This window comes from Chiroxiphia lanceolata, chromosome 3 (assembly GCF_009829145.1).
Source record: "Chiroxiphia lanceolata isolate bChiLan1 chromosome 3, bChiLan1.pri, whole genome shotgun sequence".
Classification (NCBI taxonomy): domain Eukaryota; kingdom Metazoa; phylum Chordata; class Aves; order Passeriformes; family Pipridae; genus Chiroxiphia; species Chiroxiphia lanceolata.
Window position 1 is genome coordinate 101,949,418 of NC_045639.1, and position 16,702 is coordinate 101,966,119.

At 42.8% G+C, this 16,702-nt stretch overlaps 1 protein-coding gene across 1 annotated transcript in view; it reads left to right on the forward strand.

Annotated features, from left to right (window-relative positions):
• Positions 1 to 2,074: 2,074 nt before the first annotated feature.
• Positions 2,075 to 16,702, forward strand: part of HPCAL1 (hippocalcin like 1) — an 81,239-nt gene continuing 66,611 nt past the window's right edge. Inside the window, exon 1 of the mRNA XM_032683708.1 lies at positions 2,075 to 2,175. The gene's annotated coding sequence lies outside the window, so the exon portion shown is untranslated. The remainder of the gene's footprint in view (positions 2,176 to 16,702) is intronic.

Here is a 16,702-nt window from a genome sequence, read left to right on the forward strand (position 1 = left end):
AGGCCCCCTGAGCAGGGGGCTGCTGGCTCCCAGAGATCTCTTGAGTGCAGTCATGACGTTAGTACAGGGAAGGGACCTTCCCCTGTGCTTCCTATTACATCCCAAGTTTGATCACCTTGATGGGATCCAATATGAACCATCCTGTGGTCACTGAATGCTTGTTTGTAGAGTTGCTAGAAAAAAATTAATGAATTTGCAAGAGCAAACTCAATTAATTGAATTTACTCATTTGGAAATTTTTCCCGAAGCTTTGTTTGAGATCTGCATCCCTTTAGCATATGTATATCCTGTAAGTGCCAGGAAAAAATCAATATGCAGGTCATGAAGCAGACCTTTGGGTGGCCTCTCAGGGAAATGCAGGGATATGTCAAACAAGACTGAAAAGCGCTGCTCTAGGGCAATGGTTTTCTGGCAGAGATGGCCTAAGATGCCCTTTTTGATCACAACATCAACATAAAGAAATGTGTTAGGGTTTTACTTTTAAAACTGGGTAGGTTTCAAAACTCTCAAATACTGGATTTAGCAGAAACATGTAATATAACAATCCAATGTTAACAATATATAATCGTAAATTTCATATTGAGTGCTGCTTCACCTGCACTTGGACTGATACTAAAATGAGGCACATGTCTTTGGCCCTGTTCCCTGCAGCCTCAGTCCTCAGGCTGGGACCAAGCTAAGGGTTTCCTTCCTGCAGAGTAAATGGAGGAACTGGCTTGTACCCGGGTCCTAACATGAGCTTGGGCAATGTCTTGGTCCCTCGACATCCAGCAGAGCCTAACAGATATTGTGTGTAGCACAGCAGGCTTTTTCTTGTCTTGCAAAGGTCTGCACAAGAGAAATTAGCTTTGAAACATACTTTCAGTGCTTAACATAGCCAAAGAACTTAGAATTCATGCCTAAGTAACACTTTCCTGAAGACACAGTTTCCATGGGACAGACTTTTCTGCAACTATTAATGATCTACCTTGAAAATATGATTCTATAACTCAGCTCAGGTTCTTCATATAAGTGAAAGAACATAAGTTATGAGCTTCAAAGTCTGAGTTAGGGCAGATAGGTAATACTTGAGAGGGTTTGCAAACTGGTTCTGCTGGTGGCTGCATCATATTTCTATAAATACAGGTTTCAGTGCTGATAGCATCAACATAGGCCTATGAAGCAGCACTGTGTCTCCAGAAGGGAAAAAAAGAAGAAAAAAAAAACACTTCAGTTTGGAGTTGAAATTTACTTTTCTCTCTTCTTTTAGGTTCATGGTTTTTGTATTACTCATTTAATTCTGTGGTCATTTTTCAGGAGCTCCTGCAGGGGATTTTGCCTCCTCCTCTTCCCTGGGAAGAAGGTTATACAGGGATTTTCCAGTTCTGTTCAAGCACTGAGCAAATATGAACTTTAAAAATTAAAAATCTTGTCTTTTTAAAAGGTAAGAGCCCAACATCTCTGCACAGAGTTGCAGGAAATGATGGATGAAGTTTGAAAGCTTGTTATGAACATGAGTGGTGCTGCTGCCTGATCTATTTGTTTTGTACTTAATTGTGGTTTAGCTTTAAATGAAGCTTAATGCCAGAGCTGTCAATCTAGCTCAGAAATGGTACAAAATCTGGAAATCTGGCTGCAAAGCTCATGTTGCTCAAGGCAACCTGCATTCACAGTCAAAGATAAAGGTAGCCCATCTTGCTTTTCCTACAACACACAGTCAGCCATTTGGGTGATGTATACGCTGATTTCTACTGTAAGTGTTGATGATACTTTCCATGTAGAAAATGCCATTAGTGTGACAGATATTCACTGCCAACACGTTGAAATGGAAAGCCAGCTACAATTCAAATAGAAATATCCTGGGAGATTCTCAGCTGTGTTGAATTAAGGAGGGAAGAATAGATCAAATGTTTTTCCTAAGCCCTGTTAACTCCATGAGAACAGAACACAGCTGTGAGTCCCTTAGAGGCAATACACATTCTTTGCCAAGTAAGAAGGCAATTATTCTTCATAAATCTGTCTTTTTAAATCCAAGCAGATCGATTGTCTCGTCTATCCTTTCCCTATGCAAGCACCCAGAAAGGCTCTTTTAGCACCACCTACAACTAAGTACCCCTCTTATCGGGAGAGTCACACTATGGAAGGGATGGAAGCCCTGTCAGCCTTGCATATCCCTTTATAATGGTGGATGTAAAGGTATGTTCAGATTTTTAATATTTTAACCAAGAAGTTTCTGTGCTGATTTTAAACATTGTCTTGGCTTTAGATATCTGAAATAGAACACTCCTGAAAATTTATTTTCTAGCTAATAAGTGGAGAATTGTTGCAAGAATATAGGATAGTTTCCTTATGTATACTGTCATGGTTGCATCAGCATAGAGCTTCCAGAGCTGTATTAAAATTGGCTTGGTTACAAGACAGTCATCTCTCAATAGCCCTGTTTTGCCAAATCACCCTGGCTCTGAAAGTCAAAACGGCTTCTGTCCTTCCTGGTGACCTGTAATCACAGCTAGACATCCAGCAGATACAGAGAAGACAAATACTGTTTGGTGCAGTTGTGAGCAAAGCCTGTGTAAAAATATGTGTGAGACGGGAAGAGCAGTTACCTTCAGGTCTTTAAGATATTCATTGTGATCTGAGTAACACATTAGTCTTGATGATTTTCACTTTTTTTTTTCTTCTCCAGATAGCGAGAATGCTTTGCAGTACTTGTAAAGTGCATTTTGAGATTGTGCTGATTATAGCCATTACTGCTATGGTGTGTCTTCTCTGGCTGACATTTAGTGGATTTACTAAGGCCCTAAAAACCCAACAAATGCCAGGAGAAAGGGAAAAGAGTTAGCATAAATTGTTGTTTCCGATGTTGCTGTGGCACAGCAATGAAAGAAAGGGTGTTCATTTTTCTTTTTTTTTAATTTTATTTTAAAGACCATATTGGTGTATTTACCTATTCTGTTATAATGAAACAAAGCGAGCAAATGAGGTGTTTGTCCTTATCAACCAGTCTCCAGACAGAGTCCACCAGGAGAAATGATCCAAGGAGAGATGAGAGGTGAGATGTGGTGTGGAACAGACTCAGCAGCAAGTCCTGGGTCAGCTGGCTGGTGGCACTAGGCATGACTGGGGCAGTGTGGAGACACACCTTCATCACTGACAAATATAGGTGAAAAGTGTGTTCTAGGTATGAAGAAGAATGGGAAATTCTACTGTCACTTAGGAAATTTCTGGTTTACCTCTGTGGGTATCATGGGACAGCCCTCTGGGATCTTAGTCTCACTTCTGATCACAGTATGGTCAACTTCAAAATTAGGTGAGATTGTCTGTGGCCTCATTCCATTGAGTTTTGAAACTCCAAGATGGAGAAACCACCGCTTCCTTGGGCAACTTTTCCTCTGCTTGACTATCTACCCTCACAATGGAAATGTCTTCCATAATTCCCTTGCTGCATCTCTGAACACTGTCCCTTGTTCTTTTCTGGTGTCTATTGGTGAAGAGTCAGGCTTTGTCCTCTCTGTAACTCACCATTCTATTAGTCAGTGGGCAGCATTACTGATTCCCTCAAAAACAGCAAATGAAGAAACCAGAACTGAGCCAACACTTTCATAGTAGCTTCTGGGTGCCTGAAAGGCCATGTGAATTTCAATTTGTGAATAATTTCTGCTACAAAAGCAGAAGGAATTGAGAAAAGTCAACAGCTTGGCATTGGATCGACAAGGGATGATGGGAGAGAAAAAGGTTAAACAACCTGGAAGCTGGACTGAAACACTGCTGTTATTTTGACCCATCTGTAATTTGTTGCTGATGTTTTAGCTCCACAAAAACAGAGAGGAAAGCTATGAGCATTACTTTCTCAGCTCCAGAGGAGACCAGAGCACAGCTTGTTGGAGACTTCACAAGTGCTCTGCTCCAAAACTGGTGAGGTGTCACTGGGCTTAGACAAGAGGGCTTCCACTTTCGCCCATCTCCTCCTCTGTGGTGTTAGCCAGTAGAGCTACATTTTTAAACACTGAAAACGTGGGAAACTGCAGCTGTGAATCCTCTGATAAATCACAGAAAACCAGGGCTAGAAAGATTCACAACGGCTCATTTAATTTTTTCTCCAGCCTCAAGGCAGGTTTTACCACTTTATCATCTCTAACCTGTCTGATCTGTTTTGACAGAAATTTCAATCCCCCTAACTGCTACCCTTACCTGCAGGACTTTTTTCTCCCATGCATACTCTGACTTTCACTTGCTTTAATTTAAGCTCATTGCTCCTGTTTACTGTGGACATCCCCATCCATTTATGACAACATTTTACATAGATGGAGGATTATGTTTCTCTTCAGGCTGCACATATTTAGGCTAAATCCCAATTTAGTCAGCCTCTGCTCTCAGGATGTTTTCCACCCCTGCTTGGCAGCTAGGCTCCCTGCAAGCTCCACTCCTTGAGCCAGAGCACATTATTCTGGTTAGTGTGGAAGGGTAATTTCCCATTGTATGGACTCTGTTCCTCCTATATTCAGACTAAAAACGTCTATCTTCTCCACAACAACATGACACTGTAGATTCATGTTCACTCTGCAATCCGCAACCACCCTCTCAGCTCTTTTTTTGGCAGAGCTGCTGCAGCTGAACCCAGTCTGTTTGCACAGCTGATTGTTCCTGCCTACCTCACACGTGTCTCTACTGAACCACATCCTTTTCCCAGGCCTATTCCCCAGCTTGTCATCATTGCTTTGAATTATCATCCTGCCCTGGTCCAGCCTGCAGCTCCCACTTGCTTCGCTTTGTCTGTAGGCTAATAGGCATACACTCCATCACCTGCACCCTTACCAGATGCTCTTCTCTTCAATTGACCCTAATATTTCTGGACACAAGAGAAATATGTGATCCTTTACTTGCCACCCACTTAAGAGCTTTAAAGAACTGAGTCTTGGAGAAATGGTCTTTTGTTCCCCTTGCAGCAAAGAACCCTCCCAGCAGACTGGATGCGTTTTCAACCGATACAGTAATGATTGCTTCCTCTCTCCAATTGCTTCCTTTCATGTCAAACAGCTCCTGCACTTGCAAATGAAGGAGAGGATATCTGCTTGTAACACATACTTCCTTTCACACACATTTTAAGTTCAGGGAATGGCAATGGCATATAGGAGAGCCTTTTGCTTTGAAGGATGCCAATGCTCTTAATAAATGAAGTCTGTAGAAAATCATAGCTCACTATTATAAAAAGAGCACTTGTTTGATAGCATGCTATGGTTGTACCCAGTAATTTCATATTGGTAATGAATGATTCCATAACAGGGAGCTTGTGCAAACATAAGCTGATACAAGACAGATCCCTCTGCCATTTCACATGTGCTTTTGGGCAGCAAAAATGTCTGGAAGTGCCTGGTCCCGTGCCACTGAGAGTCACACTGAAACGGGATATCGGACATTAAAACAGCTCCTCTGAAGTAGTGATAATCTCCCTGTTGGTCTGTGAGTAACCTGCCACTTGTGACTTGCATAAAACTGAATTCTCAGGTGATCTGTTATTGTTACTAAAAAAAGGTAATGAACTTCTGCCTCTCCATAGGTATGTTCTTTCACCAGAAAGACACAAGTAAAGGCAGAGTCTGTGTGTGGGAGTCCTGTGCTGAGCGTTGTGGAGCCCACTGAGATGCCAAGGGCACTAGGATTGCCTGATGTTTTCCATAAACCAGCAACAACATTGGCTCCTCTAGCACTCAATTAAAACATGCCCAGTATACAGCCTGACTACATGTGTTAATAGGCAAACTATAAAAATCTCACACCTCCCTATCTGAGAGCGGCAAGTTAAATGGGCAGTCCCAAGGATTCAATATCTTACTGGACACAGTAACGACTGGCTTAAAACTTGGGAAAATGGAATAAAACTTCTCTGTTTGCTTGCTGGTGACTCAGGGCTCAGGGTATATGTTTTCAAACCTGCCATGAAAAATATGGACTAGAACTACAATTGATTAGGAAAATGAAGGTCTCTCTCTGCAACCAACACGTGAATTGCAACATCTGGAACTTTGAAAAAAGCCTGAATGTGATAAGGTCTGCAAACAAACTGGAATTTTATAGAACCAGTGGTAACACAGTAGACATGGCAGTGGAGGCAGAGTGTGAGGAAAGCACGTTAAACCAGCATTATAACAAAACATTTCAGAAAATATCACTCTCTATTTACACCTGGGGCACTGTCAGAGACTGAAATGGTTAATGATTTATGTATTCTATGAGACTTTTGCAGGCTTTTGACTTGCATTATACCTCGGATGGACAGTTGGGCCCATCCCTCCCTCCAGTAAAGAGCCAAGTTTGCAGGCTTTTGACTTGCATTATACCTCTGATGAGCAATTGGGCCCCTCCCTCCCTCTGCTAATCTTGAAAGGTGGGAACCAGGCCAGACACAAAAAACTCTGCGCAGGCCCAAGAAGAGGTTGGAGGCTCGAGGCATGGCCCGTGACACTGACCATGGATATAATAACTCATAACTTCTTGGAGTGTGGGGGTTTTCCCAGCAGATCAAGGCCACCACTTCAACTGACAGACATGGAAGCTGCAACTACTAAGTTTCATTGCTGGACCCCGTGGGCGGTGACTATACACATCTGTCCACTCTCAGCTTTTCTTTCCCTTACTCTCCCTTACTCTTATCCTGCCTTTCTCTCCCCTATGCATTTTCTTCCCCCCCCCCCCAAAGGTTATCTCTATGTCACGTTGTTATATGACAGCACCCAGAATGCTAGCATACCTGTTGATACAGAATTGTTAAAATAAACCTTATCCATATATGTTTTCAGACACCGATTACTCAGTGCCGTTTCGCTCTAATCCACCCCAAGGGAATTATTGATAAAAACCTGGGTTACCCCCCTCCCTTTTTCTGGGGCGAGTCGTAACAGGCATGAATGCTAACCTGAAACAATTTTACTTCTTTCCTTTTTGTTTTCTCTACTAAGAAGTGCTATTTTAGATTTCTACTCACTTCATCAAATTATCTGCACGGGCTGCTTTCTCTCCCTGGGCTGAATCCACCTTGAGAGGAGCTCTTTAGAAGACTATGCAGTTCTGTCGAGTCTGAATTTGATCCACTATGCTCAATTGTCCTACTAATGCATCTGTCTTGGGTCCAAGTGTTCTCCTGATTTGACCTATAATTATCCTAAAACTAGATTTTTCTAAATTTCATTCCCTTGTAGCTTTTTATAGTTCTGTGAATTAATTATTCAGAGCTGTGGAAGTTCTCGGCAGTGCTTTTCCACAGCTTTTATGGACACGGATGCATTTCGCTCATATAGGGCAGAGCGTGCACTAGAACTCTAGTTCTAGTGGGGGACAAGGGAAAGACTTAGTCTAAATGTTAAACACGCTGAGTTCAGCGTGTCCTCCTCTGACACCATCTTGAATCTTTTGAGACAGACAATTTCTGAGACTAATAGTGTCTCTATTCCCTCCCTGGCATTCATAGGCTTTAAAGTCTCCCTTTACAGGTTGATGCCACCTGCAACATTGTGGAGCAGCTGGGGCTGCTGGGAGCACAGGGACCAGTGTGGCTGCAGAGCTGAGCACTGCCAAAAACACCTCCACGTTTTGGCTGGAGTAGGGGTGAAGTGTAGCAAGTGTGCAGTGGGGAGACTGAAAAGGACGGACTTCTAGCCTGGAATCAGAAGCTGGGGAGAAGTCAGCAATCTCATTTTGTTGCTGAGAGCAAGTGGATGTGCATTTGGGAATGGCCGGGCGCTGTGGGACATGTGAGAGGGGTGTCTCTCTGGGATGCAGGCTGGGGAAGATGTGTTCAAATAAAGCTGTAAGGCTTTGTTTGAATTTCACTTGAGTTGGAGGCATATGTGGAAGGCATGGAGGCACCAAAACACAGACCTGTGAGGCTGCTGCTGGCACAGCTCCTCTGGCTTCCTCAGCTGGAGCCTGAGCAGTCTCCAGAGCAGGTGTGTAGGGAGAAGCACTCACATTGGGGTGTCACTCCTGCCCTCACTATTCTCAGCCCATCTGCTCAGGGAGTCACAGCCCCTTCTTTCTCTGAACCCTTTCCCATGGAGGCTGCCATTCACATACTGGGGATTTTCCTTCACCACAGAGGAGGAAAAGGTCTGTGCTGCAGCCACCAGGCTCTGAGCAGGACCCCCGTTCCCCCGTGTTTGGCTCTGCAGAGTCAATACAGCAGCAGAAGATGAGATTGAGCCTCTTCTGCCTCCCACATCCTCCTTTGGGTAAGTGCAGAGTGTGTACTTTAATTAGTGATGATACATGAAGGAGACAGGAGACGAAGCAACATTCAAATTAAGTATCTGCAGGGCTGGTGAGAAGGTAAATATGAGCTCCCAGACTTCAGGGTTTTTTTTCAGTCCCTTCTGCAGCAATAGTTTGAGATTTAATTTAAAAAGCAAAGAAATCATTGTTGCAGATTTTTTTTTCACAAAACCCACCTTTGAGGTCCACTTTCACAGGCCTCTGAGCTTTATGACGCTGCAAAGCCCAGGGTGGGTTAGCTGGGCTCCCGTTACAGCTGGGGCCCAGGTCCTTCCCAAGCATGGTATTTCATCAGGCAAAAGGCTATTGCTTCCTAGCTGGAAACCCACGAAGAGTGGTGGACTGATGCCTTCATGACCCTCCTGCAGCGGATCACCCACAATAGAAACTACAAACCTGATTCCACAGGTTTGGAATCTTTCCTCAAGAGCAGAGGCTTCAGTGACCTGCTAGCCAGCCTCTCTCCCATCATGTTGCACTGTTGGGGGACTGTGGGGGCATCTCTGCCCCCACCCCTGCATACATTTCTGCTCCCATGATCTGGAATCAAAGCTCACAGCCATGTGCTTTGTACCACTGCTCATCCTGGGACATCTGAACAACTCATACTTCACAATGAGCATCCTCCTTCCTGCTGGCATGGACAGGGTCTTCAGACTGAAAGTGGGTGGGATGCTGAACACAAATATTACATGTCTCAGAAGGATAAATGAAAGTTTATTGAACAATAAATTAACCTTATATTTAAAATGTGCTGTTTCTTCTGAGCTTAACTTCCTCTATGCCCTATATGACAGATTTTTGGTTTGCTTTTGTAAATAATACTGTATTTAATTATTGGACAAAGCATGCTTCATAGCAAAATATGGTTTTTAAAGCATTTTGAACTGATAAATAACATGTATTCACACCCCCTTTGCTATGATTCCACTTAATTAATGATTTTGGTGTTTCAGTATGAGTCAGGCAACAACAGAGGAATTGCTGAAAAATTTTTGCTAAAAACCTCTCTGAAAAACCAGTTATGAGTCAGAGGAAACACAGCTGAATTTTACTGGTTCAGGTCTGGCTTGGGTGAGTCTGTAATTTTAGAAACCAAATTCCACATCTGGAATTGTCTACAGTTTGGCTATTAATAGGATGTCTGTGTTTTTATTTCAATGCCACCACCAGGAGATAGGACCTGCCTTGGAGAAGGCGTGGCTGCCAGTGGCCACTGCTGCCTGGCAGATAGAGCCCCACTACAGAAGATTCCCTGCAGAGATGACTCAAAAGAAACAGCCTTTTTTCCAGTGGAAAAATGCATTGCTGATATGAAAGAAAAACATAATGAGGAGGAGCCAGGAGATAAAGACATTGGAAGATCCGAAATGCTCCCGAGTCCCTACTTTTGCTTTCCACCCCTACTACTGTAACTTGTTTACCTACCTTTTTGTTACCAAAAATTAAATTCTATATGCCAATAAAGGGTGGTTGCTCCTGACAGAAACCCAAAGCAAAGCAGCAGTTGTGTCACTCTGGGGAGTTCATGTGTACAAGGGCAGAAACATGCTCTTCGCATGGTTGAAGCCAACCTGTACATTAATTATTAAGTGCTGAAAACTCTTACATAAAAGGTGACCCAATCTAGTGGTTTTTTAGGAATTCATCTGGTTTAGGGAATCATCGTGTGCCCTTTATTATTTCTCAGTCTCTGTCAGTGTGAAGGGATGCCTCTAAAGTCTCTGTCAGGTACAGTAAATGTTGTTCAGATACCCTCAGCTTGAAGTAAATAACTCGGTTTCTCTTACTCGCCTGGATATCATTTTGTATAGAACAGGATACTTGGTATCATGATAATACCAAGAATCTGGTGGTATTTACATGGCAATCTGAGCTCAGAGGAGCTTCTGTGGCTTCACTAAGCTGTGCCTTTGGATGCTGTCAGGCAGAACAGCTGGGTGCAGCCACACTGGTGGGTCCTTCCAGCACCAGGTACCTCACCAGAACACCCGCGGGATGCTGATGAGAACACAGTGTCACATGTTGTCCAGGATCCTGCTAGTGGGCTCTTTTATTGGACTACTGTCTGTTTGGAGGGAAAAATCCTCTGCTTGAAGCAAAATGCCTCATGGTTTGTGTTGTGAAAACTGTGAGACTTTTTAGTTGCAGAGTTGCTGCCCCTCTCTCCATTGATTTTATAAAAATAATGCATGTTTTGATAGTGCTGTAGCAAAGATAGCACAGGATGCTTAGCAAAGCTAGAAAGTAGCCTGCCCACGGAATAAGTCATGCCATTTCAGCTGATGGGGAATACACATGGATTTTCCAGGCCAGTGAGTGAAATGTAGTTGTCTGAATGCTTGGAATTAAGTGTGGTTTTCACTACTTGAAATCAAAGCTTGAGGCAGGAGAACTGGGACATTCCTGCAACAGCATGGATGATCTGGTGATTATTTAAATGTGTAATCAATATCCCCATTTACTTATTAGTGTGCATCTGTCAAATGCTCAACAACGTGATTACCCTATTTAAGTATTTTCTTCAGGCATAAACCAACATTTTCAAAATTACTAATTTTTTTCTCATTGAAAGTGTTGTTAATTAATACTTTCAGTGTCCTCCCCCAAGATTTGCTTTCTCTTAATTACTAACAGGAGCAATATAAGAGTGCTCCACCACCAGTGCCAAAATTAAACTGACTTTCTCCAAATTGCACTGAATGATCCACATGGCTGTGCCTTCAGGTACTAAGAGGGAGACCTTGATCCCACGAGAAATGCTGCTTTATGAGGCCGTCTGTTTTCACAGAAGCACAGAATGGTTTGGATTTGAAGGGACCTTTGAAAGTCACGTAGTCAAACCCCCTGCAATGAGCAGGGACATCTTCAACTAGATCAGGTTGCTCAGAGCCCCATTCAACCTGATCTTGAAAGTTTCCAGGGATGGGGCATCCACCACCTCCCTGAGAAACCTGTTCCAGTGTCTCACCACCCTCACTATAAAACATTTCTTCCTTATATCTAGTCTGGATATGCCCTCTTTTAGTTTAAAATCATTACCCCATGTCCTATCACAACAGGCTCTGCTAAAAAGTCTGTCCCCATCTTTCTATAAGTTCACTTTAAGTATGGAAATGAATTTCAGTATTAAGTATTTCAGGGTGGATTTATGCAGATGGGAGCAGCATGAAGACATGGATGTCCCAGCAGGAAGGTTTGAGCCCTGGATGAGAAGTGCAAATATGATGCAAGGACCATTAACCCCAGTGTGCTGGGGTAGTGGCATCCTGATGCTTGTGTGTGGAATCCTCTGGCTTTTGCAGGGCTCTGGAAGGCATCCCAGAGCATGCAGGCTAGAAGAGCACTACATTAGCATCTTGTTGGCTCCAACATCCCAGAAAGCATTGTCAAGTTTCTTTTTTTTCCTCTTTTGTTTAGCCATATGAAAAAAAGCAGTCTCAGCTGATGCCTTAGCTGATGCCTCAGCTGATGCCTCATGCAAAACTGAAAGTTGCTGTGGGGAAATACCAGGTTTAGTGTATTATTTTTCATTACCCTGATTGAACAAAAATACTTTGTTTTGTTTTGCCTTTTAAAGCTTTTGTAATACCAAGCTCAAACATTGATTTTCATTTAGACACACCAGTATGTTTTCATACTTAATTTCTGACTTTTCCATTCTCCTGTTGTGGTTCAGAATAGCAACAAGTAACAGCATTGATATTTTCTGCTCCATAGAAACACTTGAGTTTTCTTACTCTATTCCAGCTCTCTCAGCATAAATTTGCCATGTTGGACCACAAAACCAGAGTTCACTCTGTTAGATCTCATAGATATGACAGTTTTTCAATGGCTACTTTACTCTGTGGGACCTCATCCATTTCAAGAGCTCCCCGTTATTTTCTGCTCAGACAAATTAAACATGTCATTTTCTGTTTTGAAATTGCTGAGGCTGCCAGCATGAGGAAATAGCCTGAGTGGGAATGCCAAGCCCAGGTGGGAATGCCACAGGATCACTGGCAGACACTCAAGGCCCTGCTGCTCTACCCTGTAGGTGGGTATCCTTGTGTGGAGACCCTGCGGGAGAACAGGATTGTTGGTAAATGCAACTGGAAATAAGCGTGTGCAGGCTATGGAGTGTAGGAAATTCCATTTTTTTTTGTTACTAGATACAGCTAAAATGCCCTGGCACCAAACTTTGTTTGATAATAAATCTCAGCAAACACTGTGGCAAATCTCAGAGCGAAAAACTGCAGTAAAGCACCATAGAGAGAAATGAGGCTTTTAAATTTTCCCTATTTGGCAAGATTTTTCCCTTTTTGTGTAAGAAACTTCCATATAAAAATCTTATCTAAACAATCTAACTTTAGCATCTGATACAGCAACTGCAGCCTGGGAGGTCCTTTTTAAATTTCCATGTAATAAACTGGTACTCAACAGCAAATGAAATGAAAATGTGCCAGTTTAATTCATAAATTCTTCACCTCTGTCAAACCTAATTTTTTTAAATATTTCCACCCTCAGTCTTTCTATTACAGGAGAGAAAAACCACGCAGCCAATTTTCCTTTATGTTACTCTAATTGTTGCTCTCTTTGACTTTGAAAAGAACACCAAGTGTTCTCATATATGTAAATATGCCTGATGGCTTTGACTGTTCATATGCTAAGGTCCCCTAGGCACTGGGGCGTCCCTGGGGCAACCTTAATAAAAATGTAGGTAGAAAGTGCATTTTTTATTTGTCCAGCTGTGCAGGCTCACATCTGCTGTTCTCAGGCTTGCTGCCAATCATCACAGCTCTTACCATTTATTTTTCCTCTCAGGGGAAGAAAGCACCCAAGACAATCTCCCGCTAAGAGAAAGAAGAGCAATCATGCAAAGATGGATTATTGACACAATTTTTGTTACTTTTTTTTTAATCTATCTGATGTTACTGGCACAGTAGCAGGCATAGCATGTAGGTTGGAGATGAAAAAGCATGCAAAAAGTTACAGTATTATTGTGTTGTAGCTAAATTCTCTGAGCACTCATTTGCCCTTGCTCCACATTATATTATTCAAACTAGACAAAGATACTTCGGAGGTAACTAGCAGATTTTCCCCCTCCCATTTCTCCCCATCCTACAAGGTCATTTAAAACAGGCCAGGGAATTACACTAGAAAAGACTGCAGGGAACAATCCTGCTTTGGCAGGAAAATGCATTGTAAAAACCTATCTGCTCTTTTCCACTTCCAGTCTCTGTGATCCGGATGACTGGCAAAACTACTTGGCACATTTGTTTTGGTACTACATTCCATACTAGGTCTGTCTGTTCAGGCCATGCTGCTTGTCCACACTGCAGGCAAGAGCCATGTGTGTAGCTGGCATTTCCCAAGTTATGTTTGCCTGTTAAGTGCAACCTGGAAATGCAAAGGAGCACAAAGAGGGGTTAAACTGATGCAGGCAAAGATTCAAGGCCCAGCAAGTGGTAGCAAAAAATAGGAGGCTTTATAGATGAGCATCTAGAGGTTTATTACTGGAATACAAAATTTATCAAAGAAAATAGAAACAATTTTCCCTCTTATTTCCCCAAGCACCTGTCAACCAGTTTTATCACAGGTAAATAACACTGGCTCATTTCTCCATTACTGTTCTCATTCGAATTTCTCTAAAGTGATTCCTGACACTTGAAGGATTTCCAAAAGCAAGATTAAAAGAGGATTTAAAAAGTATAATTACATTGTCTTTCAAAAAATTGCTTTCTTCTGTCAAATGTACATTGTGAGGAAGCTCAATGGTGGAACAGGGCTGTTCCTCCAACCCCTCCTTCAAGGTTGTTCTGCAAATGGCCCAGCCAGGCCAGGCCAGAGCTCTTTTCCAGGCTAAACTGCTGACCAGCAGCTTCCCCTGGGGAAGTGTGTGCCTTCCACCTCCAGGATGACAGTGTGACCAGGATGACCATGTCCCCAGCTCAAAGACAGAAGACATGCTTTTGCTGTCACTGTTTGCAGTGGAGGCAAGTCCTGGTTCTTCTGGGAGAGGCAGATAGGAACCTGTCTGACCCACACAGTCTTTCTGCCAGACTCCCAGTCTGAACACATCTGGAGCAATTGGCTGCTGTCAAGGACACCACCAGCATTTCCATCTCAGCAATCATGACAGACATCAGAAGACCAACAGGGAAAAATTGGGCTGAATCCTTAATCCTTGCCAGCAGTATCTTCCTTTGCTTTTTGGTGCTGGGCTGCCCAGGTCAAGTTGATAAGCTTCTCAAAAAAGGTAAATATTGCTTTAATCTCTTCCTCAAGTTAATCATGGCAAACCACAGGAAGGCAGATAATAATTCAAGATTAGCAATAGCCTTATGAAGCTTACATTATTATGGAAGAAATTTTAAAACTAGCAGCATGCCACATACCTCAAACACTTTAGTTTCTGTCTAATCCTTTGATGATTAAACCTCAGACAGCCAAAGGAATTTCACACATTATCTTCAAATTCAGCATAGTTGGAATGATGCAGATGAATCTAATTTAATCCATCTTTGTTTCTCACTCCTGACTGTGGAAACAGAATGAAAGGCACAAAGAAAAATCAAACAAAAGGTGAGATGCCAGAGCAGCTATGGATTTAAGTTTGTGAAAGTCCACACTAGGTCAGCATGGGATTATTACAGATGGACTTAACAAACACGTCATCAAAAGAAGAACTTCAAAAAAGCCAGACACACCCAGAGGGACCAGTTTTGCAAATGCCTTCATAGAATCATAGAATCATTTAGGTTGGAAAAGACCTCTAAGATCATTGAATCAAACAATTAATCTAACAGTGCCAAGTCCACCACTAATTCATGTCCCTAAGTGCCACATTTACATGTCTTTTAATACCTCCAGGGACAGTGACTCCACCACTTCCCATGGCAGCCTGTTCCAATGCTTGACAAAGCTTTTCGTGAAGAAATTTTTCCTAATATCCAATCTAAACCTTCCCTAGCACAACTTGAAGCCATTTCTTCTTGCCCACTTGTTACCTGTGTGAAGAGACTGAGCCCCACCTAGCTACAACCTCCTTTCAGGTAGTTGTAGAAAGCAAAAAGGTCCCCTGCAAGCCTCCTTTTCTCCAGGCTAAACAACATCACCTCCTTCAACTGCTCCTCATAAGACATATTTTCCAGATTGTTTGCCAGCTCTGTTGCCCTTCTGGGAGGGGAGCAGCAGTCCTCACAAACTCATTGCAGGAATGAATCTGCAGCTTCTTTTCATCTCAGATTTTTTGTGAGCAGTTGACAACTTTCTAAAGCTGTTCTTCCTCATTTCCTAAGGGATTTCTGTAACTCAAGAATTGTTCATAATCAAGCATTAGGACTCTAAATCATCTGAAATCTTGGTGGCATTTCTCTGGTTGGCTACCTGGATTGCACCATCCTGTATGTAGTTGCAGCTGGAAGGGTGCAATTCTTGACAAAAGAAGTTGGGTATAAATGATAGCAACACTTCATTTGGTTCTTGTTGTGTGTTCCCAATAATTGTTGAATCCAGAATTATTTTCAGTATTTATTCAATTTCTTATGGGACAATACACAGAATACTAGAGAGATCAAAGAACGCAGTAGCCATGGGCACTTCTCAGGGAAGTACCCACTGACATAAAATGTCACTGACTCTCCCAAAATAGGCAGCTCCTGACGGACATGTTTGAGTGCTATGCTGAGCAGGGTGCAGAGCAGCAAAAAGAAACCTGCCAGAGGATCATCCCAAACCAAGCAGGGCACTTGCAGCCGCCAATCCCCATCAAACCAGGGCATCCTGGAGAGGAGCCATTGCAGCCTCAGAAATGGCTGCAGGTCTCATCTCACAGCCTGCCCATCACAGGACGTGGGGCAGCGCCATGCAGAGGAAAACCTGCTGCTGTTAGGGCTATGGAGTGACAACCGTGTCAAAAATGAAAGTGGGGTTGAGTGCCATAAACTGTTTTCTCTCATCAGACATCAGCCCTGAGGGTTGTAAATCTTGGAGGAGGCCTCAAATAGGTACTTGCTCTGTTGCCACATATTCCTGGGCAGAGTGGTGTATGCCACTACCCTCCCTGGCAGAGCAACAGGAGAGGTGTGGCAGGAGCCACAGCCCCATCCTTGCATCCAGCCATGCTTACGTTTGCAAAATGCTTGCACAGGGAAGGGTTTGCCCGGAAATCAAGGGGATTACTCACATGTAATCATGTTGTGCGAGGAAAACTCAACTTCAAGCAGGTGAAGTCGGCAGCAATGGTGGTTGCACAGAGTTTCCCATTATATGTTTCTGGTCAAGTTGCTTCTAGTTTTAACTGTTCAGGTTCTTTATTTTCCAAGCTTGTTCTTTGCCTTGGGCTAATGTTTCTATTTTTGTCTTTTTAAGGTGGTAAAACTGTTCACCTATTTTTGAAAGGTCTTGGAGAAAGTGGCTATTGTTGAGAAACATTTTAATCTCTGTAATATTTTCTTCTCTTTGCATCGATGTATCC